We start from the raw sequence: 15,403 nt of genomic DNA, 5'->3' as shown, positions 1-15,403 counted from the left end.
GAGACTGGCGCCCCAAACGGGGCGCCACTGAATTTCTAGGCCTAAATTTTTAATGTAAATAATGTAAATTGTGAACATCAGTGATCCCAGCACTGATCCTTGTGGAACACCACTACCCACCTACTGCCACTGTGAATAGCTACCCTTTACTCCCACTCTCTGCTTTCTGTCTTGAAGCCAGCCAACAATCCATTCTGCTACTTGTCCCCTGACTCCTCATTCACTGACCGTATTCATTAGTCTATTATGGGGTACCTTATCAAATCTAGATAAATTACATCTACTGCATTACCATTGTCCACGCTCTCTGTTACCTCTTCAAAAAATTCAATAAGGTTGGTCAAGCAAGATTTTCCCTTTTGAAATCCATGCTGACTATTCATTATTTTACTTTTCATTTCTAGATGTTCTTCTATTCTCTCCTTTAGTAGGGATTCCATTATTTTTCCTACCACTGATGTTAAGCTGACTGGTCTATAATGCCTTCTTAAATATAAGTATTACGTTAGCTATCTGCCAGTACTCTGGCACTATACATTTTTCTAAATGCACTATAATGTGGATAAATGTGAGGTTATCCACTTTGGTGGCAAAAACAGGAAGGCAGATTATTATTTGAATGGCAATAGATTGGGAGAAGGGGAAGTGCAAAGGGACCTGGGTGTTCTTGTGCACCAGTCGCTGGAGGTAAGCATGCAGGTGCAGCAGGCGGTTAACAAGGCAAATGGTAAGTTGGCCTTCGTAGCAAGAGGGTTTGAGTACAGGAACAAGGATGTCTTGCTGCAGTTGTACAGGGCCTTGGTGAGACCGCACCTTGAGTATTGTGTGCAGTTTTGGTCGCCTTATCTGAGGAAGGATGTTCTTGCCATGGAAGGAGTGCAGCGAAGATTCACCAGGCTGATACCTGGGATGGCAGGAATGACATATGAGGAGAGATTGTGTCGATTGGGCTTACACTCACTGGAGTTTAGAAGATTGAGAGGGGATCTCATCGAAACCTATAAAATTCTGTCAGGCCTGGACAGACTAGATGCAGGAAGGATGCATCCCGATGGCCGGGGAGTCCAGAACCAGGGGTCATAGTCTAAGGATAAGGGGTAAGCCATTTAGGACAGAAATGAGGAGGAATTTCTTCACCCAGAGAGTGGTGAACCTGTGGAGTTCTCTGCCACAGAGGGTGGTGGAGGCCAATTCATTAAATATATTCAAGAAGGAGTTGGATATATTTCTTAAGGCTAAAGGGATCAAGGGATACGGGGAGAAGGCAGGGACAGGGTACTGAATTTGGATGATCAGCCATGATCTCATTGAATGGCGGAGCAGGCTCGAGGGGCCGAATGGCCTACTCCTGCTCCTATTCTTCTATGTTTCTAACAAATTATTAATTTTGTGTATTAATGCCTCTTCCCTAGATTCTTTTAAAATGTGTGAATGCAATCCATCTGCACCAGGAGTTTTATCCTCTTTGAGTTTGATTAGTTTATTCAATAATATCCCCTTTTTTATTTTAAATGCCCTTATCTCATTACTCATCTCATCATCCAATGTCATGTCCACCTGTTCTGGCTCCCTGGTAAATACCGAAGCGAAATAATGATTTAATATTCCGCCATCTCCCTATCGTTACCTGTAGTATTGTCATGTCCATCCCTTAATGGCCCTATTCCCATCCCAACCTTCCTTTTTTATTGATGTGCCTGTAAAATATTTTACTATTTTGTTTTATGTTCCTTGATAATTTAATTTCATAGTTCCTCTTTGCCTTCCTAATTGTTTTTTTGGCTTCTCTCCCAATCCCTTCGTATTCTCTCTTATCATGCACTCCTCTGCTATCTATGTACTTAATGCATGCTTCGTTCCTTACCTTCAATTGTTTTCTTATGTCTTTATTCATCCATCGAGTCTCATTAGTGTTTAGCTTGTTCTTTCCTTTTAGCGGAATATATTTTTTCTGCACTCTGTTGAACATCGTTTTAAATGTTTCCCATTGTCACTGTACATCATTGTTTGCCAATATTGTTGCCCATTTTATCTTCCCAAGTTCTATTCTCTGCGACTATGACCATGGTGTATTACCTCACCTGTTCCTTCTTGACCTCTCTGCAGCAATTAAGATGGTTGCCCACATCATCTTCCTTCAACCCCTTTCCTCTGTTGTTCAGTTCAGTTGGATTGCCCTTATGTGGTTCCACTCTTAACTATCCGATTGTACCCGTAGCATTTCAGTCAATAGCTGCTGTTTCACCCCATAGTGTCATCTCCAAAGTACCCCAAAGATCTATCCTAGGTCCCCTTCTGTTCCTCATCTACATGCTGCCCCTTGGCTACATCATCGGTGGGCATGGGGTCAACTTTCACATTTATGCTGGTGATATCTAGTTCTACCTTCCCACCACTTCTACTGCCTCGCCCAACACCCAACCTTTGTATGAGCGACAATCTTCTCTATTAACCATTGGGAAGACTCCCCATTCCTCTGTCTCTAGCCTCTTGTGCATTCCCCACCCCCCATTTTGCCCTAACATTGGCCTTCATCTGCCAAGGCCCCACTCTATGGAATTGCTTCCCTAAAGCCCTCTGCCTCTCCACCCTTTTCTCTTCCTTTTAGACCCTCCTTAAATCCCATCTCTTTGATCAAGCTTTTGGTCACCCCGCTTAATATCTTCTTCTTTGGCTCAGTGTCCATTTATTTCATTACACTCTGTGAAGTACCTTGGGGCTTTATTTCTACAATAAACGTGCAATATAATTGCATGTTGTTGTTGTTGTTGAATGGTCACCAGGGACTACTCTGTAAAATCAGAGATGGTAAGCGCTTATTAATAAAATACATATATACAAACATACAAAAATGCCAGGCAGGAAAAGATCAGCTGGTCCATCAAGCCTACCCCGCACCATGATGGCTCGACCATCATGACTAAATATTCCTTCTCTCACAATTAGCCCCGTAACCATGTAATCTCCTGGGAGAGACAAAAAAAAGAAAAAGAAACAGGGCTAATAAGGGAAAAAATACTCTGCAAAATTCCTCTCTGACCCCCTCAGCGATCAAAACCATTCCAGGAGATCACATGGACTGAGTGTGACCTATAAAGACACTTGCCTTCTATATAATGCAATCTCTGCCCCAGTCAAGAACTGGTTCAGCTCCCTCTTGAAGGTGTATGGAGAGTCAGCACCCACCAAACCAGCTGACAGTGCATTCCAGAGCTTCACTACTCTCTGGGAAAAGGACATAGGAACATAACACAAGAAATAGGAGCAGGAGTCGGCCATTTGGCCCTTCGCACCTGCTCCGCCATTCAATAAGATCATGGTTGATCTGCTACCTCAACTCCCCCTTCCCGCACTATCCCCATGTCCCTTGATTCCCATAGTATCCAAAAATCTATCCATCTCTGTCTTGAATATACTCAACAACTGAATATCCACAGCTCTCTGGGGTAGAGAATTACTAAGATTCACAATTCTTTCAGTGAAGAAATTTCTCTTCATCTCAGTCCTAAATGGTCGATCCCTTATTCTGAGACATTGACCCCTAGTTCTAGACTCCCCAGCCAAGAGGAAACATCCTCCCAGCATCTATGCTGCCAAGCCCATTAAGAATTTTATATGTTTCAATGAGATTGCCTCTCATTCTTCTAAACTCTAGGGAATATAGGCCTAGTCTGCTCAATCTCTCCTCATAAGACAATTCCCTCATCCCAGGAATCAGTCTAGTGAACCTTCATTGCACTCCCTTTAAGGCAAGTATATCCTTCCCTAGGTAAAGAGACCAAAATTGTACGCAATACTCCAGATGTGGCCTCATCAAGGCCCTATATAATTGTAGTAAGACTTCTTTACTCATATGCTCCAATCCCTTTGTAATAAAGGCTAACATACCATTTGAATTCCTAATTATTTGCTGAACCTGCATCTTAACATTCTGTGATTTGTGTACAAGGACACCCACGTCCTTCTGAGTACCAACATTTCCTAGTCTCTCACCATTTAAAAAAAATTTCTGCTTTTCTATTTTTCCTACCAAAGTGGATAACTTCTCCACATAATATTCCATCTGCCATGTTCTTGCCACTCAGTAAACCAGCCTATATCCCTTTGCAGCCTCTTTCCATCCTCCTCACAATTTACTTTTCCACCTAACATTGTATTGTCAGCAAACTTGGATACATTACACTTGGTCCCCTCATCTAAGTCATTGTAAATAGCTACGGTCCAAGCACTGATCCTTGCGGTACCCCACTAGTTACAGCCTGCCACTGGTCCGTTTATTTCGACTCCCTGTTTTCAGTACATTAACCAATCCTCAATCTATGCTAATATATTACCCCCCAACCCCATGAGCCCTAATTTTGTGTAAGAACCTCTGGTTTGGCGCCTTATCGCCCTTCGAGCCTGCTCTGCCATTTAATGAGATCATGGTTGATCTTCTGCCTCAACTCCATTCGCCGGCCCTATCGCCATATCCCTTGATGCCTTTACTAGTCAGAAATCTATCGACTTCTGTTTTGAATATACCCAATGACTGAGCCTCCACAGCCCTTTGGGGTAGAGAATTCCAAAGATTCACCACCCTCGGAAGGAATTTCTTCTCATCTCAGTCCTGAATGGCCTACCCTTTATCCTGAGGCTGTGGCCCCTGGTTCTAGACTCCCCAGTCAAGGGAAACATTCTCCCAGCAACCATCCTATCAAGCCCTGTAATAATTTTGTATGCTTCAATGAGAGCCCCTCTCATTCTTCTCATTTCAAGAGAATACAGGCCTAGTTTATTCAATCTCTTCTCATACGACAGTCCCGCCATCCCAGGAATCAATCTTGTGAACCTTCATTGCACTCCCTCTATGGCAAGTATATCCTTCCTTAGGTAAGGAGACCAAAATTGTACACAGTACTCCAGGTGTGGTCTCACCAAGGCCCTATATAATTGGAGTAAGACTTATTTACTCCTGTACTCAAATCCTCTTGTAATGAAGGCCAGCATACCATTAGCTTTCCTAATGGCTTGCTGCACCTGCACATTCACTTCCAGTGACTCATGTAAAAGGACACTCTTTAGGAAATACTCTGCCTTTCTGTTTTTTCTACCAAAGTGGATAACTTCACATTTATCCACATTATATTCCATCTGCCATGTTCTTGCCCACTCACTGAGCCTGTCGAGATCCCCTTGAAGCCTCTTCACATCCTCTTCGCATCTGACACTGCCACCTAGCTTTGTACCATCAGCAAATTTGGAAATGTTACATTTAGTCCCCTCATCCAAATCATTGATATAGATTGTGAATAGCTAGGGCCCAAGCACTGATCCTTGCACTATCCCAGTAGTCACAGCCTGCCATCCTGAAAAAGACCCGTTTATCCCTACTCTTTGTTTTCTGTCTGTTAACCAATTCTCAATCAATGCTAGTATATTACCCCCAATTCCATGTGCCCTAATTTTGTTCATCAACCTCTTGCGTGGGACCTTATGGAAGGCCTTCTGAAAATCCAGATACACTACATCTGCCAGTTCCCCTTTGTCTACTCCACTAGTTACATCCTCAAAGAACTCCAATAGGTTTGTCAAACAGGATTTTCCTTTCATAAATCCATGTTGACTCTGCCCAATCTTACGATTAGTTTCTAAGTGCCCAGTTATTGCATCCTTTATAATAGATTCCAGCATTTTCCCAGCTACTGATTTGAGGCTAACAGGTTTGTAGTTCCCCGTTTTCTCTCTCTCTCCTTTCTTAAATAGCGGGGTTACATTTGCTATCCTCCAATCTGCAGGAACCGTTCCAGAATCTATAGAATTTTGGAAGATGACAACCAATGCGTCCACTATCTCAATGGCCACCTCTTTCAAAACCTTAGGATGTAGGTCATCTAGTCCTTGAGATTTATCGACTTTGAGTCCCATTAATTACAAAGGCATTCTGTCGGTCTACCGGATTTTCCTCATCCACTTACCCTAGTGACTTCCTCAAAATCAAATTTGTTAGGCATGACCTTATTTTTGGAAGCCATGTTGTGAGTTAATATGAGAAACTTTGCTTTACAAATGACTGGTAGACTATCTTCATACAGTCTGACTGCGATAATGCATAAAATGGGTACTGAAATAAATCTTCTCCAACAAAAATGGACTTGGATAAGGGCATGAACATTGGTCTGTGAAATTAAATCAAGACTTACATGGTTCGATACACTGCACAGAATGCATTGGATACCTGTGTGCCTGAGCATGTAAACTGTGCATATTCTGATGAATAATAGCAGCATTAAGCTAGCAATTGTACATTTATGAGAGTTATGGAATAGCTGCCAACTCTATCCCTTTTGTCATAAATGTTTGGTGACTCCACAAAGTTGTGAGGTTCCCTGTATCAGCAGATCCCCTCCTAACAATTTTGAGCAGACTTTTATGAATGCTAAATTTGTTTGAGAACATGGTTAAACATGTCCTGGCAAAAAAAAAGACAACTCTTAGACACACTGAGGGTGTAGTTAATTAGTACTGAATGCATCTTTCTCAGAATACTTGATAGACTGAAGTGACATTTGAACATAATCATAATAAAAGTTAAAATAAGAAAAGGTCATTCGACCTAGCATTCAGCTTTATATCCAACTATATTCCGAATGCCCCTAAATTCTGCATCTCTACTAGCCTGTCTGGCAGAGACATTTATCACCCTTTATGTGAAAAAGCTCCATCTGATGTCTGATCTAAATTTACTGTCCACTGATTTATATTTATGACCTCTGGTCCTATTATCCTGCTTTATTTTAAAGTAATATATTCTATATTTACTTTTTCTAAGCCATTTAATATTTTATATGCTTCAAAGGGAGCCCTTTAACCATCTTATTTCTAGGCTGTAGAGTGTGGAATTTCTGCAGGAGTTCCCTGGCGGGAGATTGGCAGAACCTCCACTTAAGTTATGGCGTGAGATCAGAACTTATTGGAAATTCAGGGCTTGAGTATTTTTAAATTATTTCTCATAGTTTATCTTCCTTGGAACTATTCTTGTTGCTCTTCATTGTACCTTCTTCAATGTTTGTGTACCCCTTTTGTGCTGTGGTGATCAGAACTATGCACAGTACTTCAAGTGTGGTTTGACCAGTACATTGTCCTCCTCCACGGTCTCTAAATTGTCAGACTGCTTGTCAGACATCCAGTTCTGGATGAGCAGAAATTTTCTCCAATTAAATATTGGGAAGATAAAGCCACTGTTTTCAGTCCCCATCACAAACTCCGTTCCCTAGCCACTGACTCCATCCCTCTCAACATCTGTCTGAGGCTAAACCACACTGTTCGCAACCTTGGTATCATTTTTGACCCTGATATGAGCCTCCGACCACATATCCGAAACATAACTAAGACCACCTATTTCCACCTCCATAACATCGCTCATCTCCGCCCTTGCCTCTGCTGAAACCCTCATCCATGCCTTTGTTACTTCTAGACTTGACTATTCCAATGCACTCCTGGCTGGCCTCCCACATTCTACCCTACATAAACTTGAGGTCATCCAAAACTCGGCTGCTCGTGTCCTAACTCGCACCAAGTCCCGTTCGCCCATCACCCCTGTGCTCGCTGACTTACATTGGCTCACGGTTAAACAATGCCTCGATTTCAAAATTTTCATCCTTGTTTTCAAATCCCTCCAGGGCCTCGCACCTCCCTATCTCTGTAATCCCCCCAAGCCCCACAACCCCTCAAGATATCTGTGCTCCTCTAATTCTGCTCTCTTGAGCATCCCTGATTATAATCACTCAACCTTTGGTGGCTGTGCCTTCTGTTGCCTAGGCCCTAAGCTCTGGAATTCCCTGCCTAAACCTCTCCGCCTCTCTTTCCTCCTTTAAGACACTCCTTACCTCTTTGACCAAGCTTTTGATCACCTGCCCTAATTTCTCCTTATGTGGCTCGGTGTCAAATGTTTTCTCTTATAACACTCTTGTGAAGGGGCTTGGGATGTTTTACTACGTTAAAGGTGCTATATAAATACAAGTTGTTGTTGTTGTTGTCCAATCTCAGCATAATCTCAGTCAATTTGTATTCCACTACTCTGGCAATATAGTACTGATTTTTTGATTCCAGCAAAATTGGGACAGGAGTCATTTGTGACACATGCACACCCGTGAGAGCATCGGGAGGGCCAGTCTCGTTGAATTTTCTGAGGCAAGCTGCTCTTCTCAGTAGTATAGGCTCCTTGCACAGGTAGTAAGCTACAAGTTGGTTGGCTTCAAATTGGAAAATTGGGCATGCTAATAACTCTTTAAGGCTGCTGCTCACTGCTATATTTCAAGTGGTTTAGCAGAGAGCAAAGCAGAGGGATGGAGGAGTGGAGAAAAGGAGTTCCAAACAGAAGGGCCAAAGCGGCTGAGATCTCACCAGCAATGGTGGGGCAAATGCACAAAAAGCCAGTCAAAAGGTGAAAGGATGTGAAAGAGAATGTAAAGGTACAGGAGGTTACAGAGAGATTTGAAGACAAGGATGAGAATTTTAAATTTCATATATTGGTGACAGGGAGCCAATGTAGTTCAGCGAAGATAATGGTAATGGGTGAGTGGGACTTAGTGTGGGACAGGATACATAGAATTACAGCATGGAACCAGGATCTTCTGCCCAACCAGTTCGTGTTGTTGTTTTTCCTCCACACGAACAGTAGTTCTGATCCCATGTGACTGTCCTGTTCCCATATCTTTTTATCCCCCTTGCTATCATTTACCTAACTCACCTATTTTTAAATGTTGAGATGGTCTCTTCTTCAAACACAATGGCCGCGAAATTCCCATGCTTAGTGCTGGCTGTTAAGTCTGGTTTGCAGTCCCCCTCACACTGCAGCATGACAAGGAAATGGAGCAGCGGCACCAAAGACAAGCTGCTCACAGAGGTAAGAAGAGGAAGGGGAAGAGGACTCTCAGCAGGTCTTACCCACCTTGGGTCTTCAGGGAGCACTTCTTCTGCCTACACATAAGCCAGGAGCAGTGTATTTGGAGGCTCCAAATCACAGATGTCACAGATCTGCCACCTCCTGCAACCAGACCTGCAGCCTCAGAGCAAAGCAACGACCAATGTTCCCATTATGCTGTGTGGCCGCACAGCTCCCAGAAATTCCCACGCAGTCGGCTCACTGGCTCACCAGCTTTTAAATAGGAAAAGCCGCGCTCACAGGCCATTTTGAATGGGCCGTGCAGCCACTTAAAGGGGCCATGCACCCAAAAAGAAATTAAAGGCAACATTGGCGATGACGGCTCTTCCAGTGGCTCGCAAGGTTACCGTGGCACCAAATTTTTTCGCCAGCAGATCCTTCCACGCTGGAGCAGGAGCGTATTGCAGTTCGCCATCCATCGCTGTATCCAAGAGGTCACAAAGGCTCTGTACAGAGAGAAGCAGGAGGAGTGCGCACATGGCTTTGCCAGGATATCAGGCTTCCCCATGGTTCATGTCACCATTGACTGCACACACGTGGCTTTGTGGGCACCGCATATAAATCCAGAGATATACTGCAAAGGATACCACTCTCTTAACGGGATGTATCCCAGGCTGCTGTGTGAGGCAAGGAAGGAGATTGCAGGGGCTCTGACACAATTTTTCAGAACCTCTCTGGCCACAGGGGAGGTACCAGAGGACTGGAGAACATTTGTAGTACCATTATTCAAGAAGGGTAGTAGGGATAAACCAGGGAATTACAGGCCAGTGAGCCTAACATCAGTAGTAAGGGAATTATTGGAAACAATTCTGAGGGACAGAATTAGTTTCCACTTGGAGAGGCAGGGATTAATCAGGGATAGTCAGCATGGCTTTGTCAGGGGGCAATCATGTCTGACCAATTTGATTGAATTTTTCGAGGGGGTGACTAGGTGTGTGGATGAGGGTAGTGCAGTTGATGTAGTCTACATGGACTTAAGTTAGGCTTTTGACAAAGTCCCACATGGGAGACTGGTCAAGAAGGTAAGAGCCCGTGGGATCCAGGGCAATTTGGCACATTGGATCCAAAATTGGCTTAGTGGCAGGAGGCAGAGGGTGATGGTCGAAGGTTGTTTTTGTGGCTGGAAGCCTGTGTCCAGTGGTGTACTGCAGGGATCGGTGATGTGTCCTTTGCTGTTTGTAGTGTACATTAATGATTTAGATATGAATGTAGGTGGTATGATCAGTAAGTTCGCAGATGACACAAACATTGGTGGAGTGGTAAATAGCGAGGAGGGAAGCCTCAGGCTGCAGGACGATATAGATGGGATGGTTAGATGGGCAGAACAGTGGCAAATGGAATTTATCCCTGAAAAGTGTGAGGTGATGTATTTTAGGAGGACTAACAAGGCAAGGGAATACACAATGAATGGTAGGATCCTAGGAAGGACAGAGGATCAGAGGAACCTTGGTGTGCATGTACATAGATCCCTGAAGGCAGCAGGGCAGGTAGATAAGGTGGTTAAAAAGGCATATGGGATACTTGCCTTTATTAGCCGAGGCATAGAATATAAGAGCAGGGAGGTTATGATGGAGCTGTACAAAACGCTAGTTAGGCCACAGCTGGAATACTGTGTGCAATTCTGGTCACTACACTATAGGAAGGATGTGATTGCATTGGAGAGGGTGCAGAGGAGATTCACCAGGATGTTACCTGGGCTGGAGCGCTTCAGCTATGAAGAGAGACTGGACAGGCTAGGGTTGTTTTCCTTAGAGCAGAGAAGGCTGAGGGGGGGCCTGATTGAGGTGTACAAAATTATGAGGGGCATAGACAGGGTAGATAGAAAGGAACTTTTCCCCTTAGTACAGGGATCAATAACCAGGGGGCATAGTTTCAAGGTAAGGGGCAGGAGGTTTAGAGGGGATTTGAGGAAAAGCTTTTTCACCCAGAGGGTGGTTGGAATCTGGAACTCACTGTCTGAAAGGGTGGTAGAGGCAGGAACCCTCACAACATTCAAGAAGCATTTAGATGAGCACTTGAAACTGTTGTATCCGTGTGTTAATGAAGACACGAAATGCAGGAGTTGGTTTACAGGTGTTTACTGAACAAAGTCTGGAGGTGAACTAAAAGATACAAGACACTATACAGGCTTATATAGCCCGAGTGGCCACTACCGGCATTACAGTACACAGGGGCTCGTAAAGGCACATACACCACAATTCCTCCCCTTTTAGACAACCAGTACATAACATTTTAAGTAATCATTAATTAACATGTTTACAAGAACAATAATCTACACATTTGCTGCAGTTAATCAATTATAAGTCAGTCTCTCTGGAGGCTTCCTGACTCGGTCCGGATAACGCCTCGGTGGTGTAGTCGTTTTCGGTGGTGTAGTAGGTTCTTTTGGCAAGGTCGATTCGGCTTGAATGCCAGTGTCGGGTTCATCTGGTTCCAGTATCACCGGATCGGAGGTAGTTACTATGGGTATCTCTGCTTCATCATTAGGCGTATAGAGTTGTGGTGTATGTGGTGTATGTGCCTTTAAGAGCCCCAGGTGTACTGTAATGCCGGTAATGGCCACTCGGGCTATATAAGCCTGTATATTGTGTTGTATCAGTTAGTTCCCCTCCAGACTTTGTTTAGTAAACACCTATCAAACCAACTCCTGTCTTCAGTGTCTCTATCAACACACAGACACAACAGTGGCGACGAATTGGAAACGGACTTACCTGCAATTCGGCACCACCTCAAGGACATCGATTCCTCTGGCGTCCAAAGTTGAAGAAAAATCAAGAAAAAGAAAAAGCTGTGGTTTCACCAGCTAGCCAAGCTGGTGGCAGGTACTGCAATAATCCTTCCTGGGCGTCGGGCTGGGGCTCCAGCAGCTGGCTCTACAGCTAGGCCAAGCACCGAAAGCGGAGGCAAGCAGTAACAGACGGGGAGGGAGCACTCGGGAGACGGCCGGCGCTGCAAGCAGGTCGGCGTTCAGACCTAGAGAGAGAGTCCGGTGGGAACGAGTCTCCAACTGTAAATAAATAAATAAAAAGAACGGAAACCGCGGGAAACAGCGTTGTCATCGGCAGCAGTGGCGGGGAAGCGCGGGAAGCGCCATATCTTTTCTGCAGTAAAAAAAAAATCGCGGGAAGCGCCATTTTATTTCTAGGATGCCTAAGTCTGGCAATATTGATGCTTTTGATAACGAGATAGAGGGTTGGACCACATATGTGGAAAGAGTGGAGGTATATTGCACCGCAAATGGAATAGAAGATGAAAAAAAAGCTTCAGTGCTGCTAAATCTAATGGGCGCAAAGACATGCGGGCTGTTACGAAATTTAATCACTCCAGCCAAACCAAAGGTCAAGAATTTTAAAGAAATTGTTGATGCCCTACAGGAGCACTTAAACCCAACACCGCTGCTGATAGCGGAACGATTCAAATTCTTCAAGAGAAATCAACACAAGAATGAAAGTAACGCTGATTACCTCACCGAATTAAGAAAGCTCTCAAAACACTGCCAATTCGGGGCAGGACTAGCAGATTATCTTCGAGACAAATTCGTCTGCGGTCTCTTAAGTGAAGGAACACAGAAAAGGCTGCTTTCTGAAAAAGATTTAACACTGGACAAGGCTTTCAGTATGGCTGTATCATACGAAGCAGCCGCAAGAGGAGCTGCAGAGATACAACAAAAGACACAGGACTTCGGCACCCATGAAATGACATAGGGTTTCGAGAGATGTTATCGCTGCGGCAGATCCACCCATGACCAGAGGGACTGCTGGTTCAAGGACAAAGCATGCAGGCAATGCGGAAAGATTGGACACATTGCACGGGTATGCCGATCTGGACAAAAAAATCCACAGACAGGAAAAAAACAATCAATAAAGAAAAGTGCAGAAAGGTACAAATGATGACAGACAGTAGCTCCGAAGACCAGAAGAGCGATAGCGACTCCGAAAACAAGAGACTAAGCTGTCTCAAATTACATAATGTAATTGCCAAAGATGATTACCAGACCATTTGGGTTACCCTCACGATAGCAGGGTCCCCAGTTAAAATGGAGCTAGATACAGGATCAGCTCTGACCGTCATAAATTGACGGGATTACGAGCGGCTATTTCCGCATATACCTTTAAAAGACGCATCCATTATCTTGAAAACATATACGGGGCAGAAAGTATACCCCAAAGGAAAAATAAGGGTGCCTGTTGTATACAACGGCAAGGAAATACAAAAGTTGTATTTATACATTCTACAAGATGGTGGTCCACCGCTGTTGGGACGTGAATGGATCAGGAAAATACGTTTAGACTGGCATTCTATTCAGGCACTGACAGTGACCAGTAAGAAAAAAAACGATGATGACGTCATACCTGAACGATTAAAAGACATCTTGGCCAACGCCAAAGAAGTGTTTCAAGAGAAACTAGGAACCTTGAAAGGCATCACCGCCTCAATAAAAGTGGAAGATGCAGCAATTCCCAAGTTTTTTAAGGCAAGACCGGTGCCATACGCAATTTGTCCAGCAGTCGAGGCAGAGCTGCAGAATTTGGAAAAGGCAGGCGTATTATCCAAAATAGATTGGAGCGAGTGGGCAACACCCATCGTTCCAGTCATGAAGAAAGCATTGAATAATGATAAATCTGAAGAACAGAGAAAAATTCGCATCTGTGGAGACTTCAAGGTGACTGTAAACCCGGTCCTTCACACGGTACAGTATCCTCTTCCGAGGATAGAAGATATTTTCGCCTCACTATCCGGAGGGAAACGTTTCACCAAAATTGACCTTGCACAGGCATATCTACAGATGGAGGTTGAAGAGGCCTCTAAAAATATCTCACGATAAATACACACAAAGGTCTGTACCAGTACAATCGACTGGTTTTCGGAGTAGCATCCGCTCCAGCTATCTGGCAAAGAGCTATGGAGCAAGTCCTCCAAGGGATTCCGGGGACTCAATGCTACCTAGACGACATCCTTGTAACAGGAGAAAACGACAACGAGCACCTTGCCAATTTGGAGCAGGTGCTCACTAGGCTGAGAGAACGGGGCCTACGAGCAAGTCGCCCCAAGTGCGAATTTTTCCAAAATCAAATATCATATTGTGGCCACATAATTAATAAGGAAGGGTTGCATAAGTCACCTGAAAAAATTGAAGCGGTCATAAAAGCCCCAGCACCTGAAAATGTTTCACAATTAAGGTCGTTCCTGGGATTAATAAATTACTATCATAAATTTTTACCGAACTTATCAACTCTTCTACACCCTCTTAATGAACTGCTACAAACAGGAGTAATTTGGAAATGGAGCGAAGACTGTAAACGTGCCTTCCATAAATGCAAAGAATTAATCACGTCCAAAGAAGTTTTGGCTCATTACAACCCATCACTGCCAATCAGACTGGCGTGCGATGCATCCCCTTACGGCGTAGGAGCAGTATTATCGCATAAATTCCCTGATGGCTCGGAACGGCCGATAGCTTTTGCGTCACGCTCATTGAACTCAGCTGAGCGTAACTATGCCCAAATCGACAGGGAAGCACTCAGCCTGGTATGGGGAGTGAAGAAATTCAACCATTACCTACACGGACAAAAATTTACCTTGTTGACCGACCATCAACCCCTCATCTCCATATTCAACCCTAAAAAGGGTGTTCTCATTATGACAGCGCAAAGGCTACAGAGATGGTCCCTTTTTCTAGGGGCACACCAATACAACATAGAATACAAAGGATCAAAACAGCATGGGAATGCTGACGGGTTATCGCGCCTACCGTTGCCAACATTAGAAAAAGCACCTACCGTAGACCCAGTGGAGATTTTCCACTCTACCATAGTCGAATGTCTACCAGTAACAAATTCTGCCATTGAAAGGGAAACTAGAAATGACCCGACACTCTCACGAGTCTACGATTTAACAGTGAAGGGATGGCCAGCACATGGCGAACCACTGTTGCCAGCATTCTCGCAAAGAAGAGAACAGCTGTCAGTGTACTGAGGAACGTTGATGTGTGGATCGAGAGTGGTGATTCCACCCAAACTCCAGGATAAAGTTCTAAAGGAGCTTCACGAGGGGCATCTGGGTGGAGTGAAAATTAAGAACCTAGCCAGGGCGTTTGTATGGTGGCCAGGTATCGATGGAGACATCAAAGAAATGACCAAGAGCTGCCTAGGATGCCAGAAGGTCCAAAACGCTCCACCCCAAGCCCCTCTACATCCATGGGAGTGGCCCTCATCTCCATGGCAAAGGGTACACATCAACTTTGCTGGTCCCTTTATGGACTCAATGTTCTTAATCGCGGTTGATGCACACTCCAAGTGGCCGGAGGTAATAAAGATGTCCTCCACCACCACGGAAAAATCCATCACAGTATTAAGGGCCATATTTGCCAGGAATGGGCTGCCTGAACAGATCTGTTCTGATAATGGACCGCAATTTGTGTCCGAAGAATTCAGGAAGCTCTTAAAAAACAATGGGGTTAAGCACTACACGTCCGCC

This window comes from Somniosus microcephalus, chromosome 1 (genome assembly GCF_052327205.1).
Source record: "Somniosus microcephalus isolate GS21.2 chromosome 1, FLI_Smic_1.0, whole genome shotgun sequence".
Taxonomy (NCBI): Eukaryota; Metazoa; Chordata; class Chondrichthyes; order Squaliformes; family Somniosidae; genus Somniosus; species Somniosus microcephalus.
Note: the sequence above shows the minus strand (reverse complement) of the source record.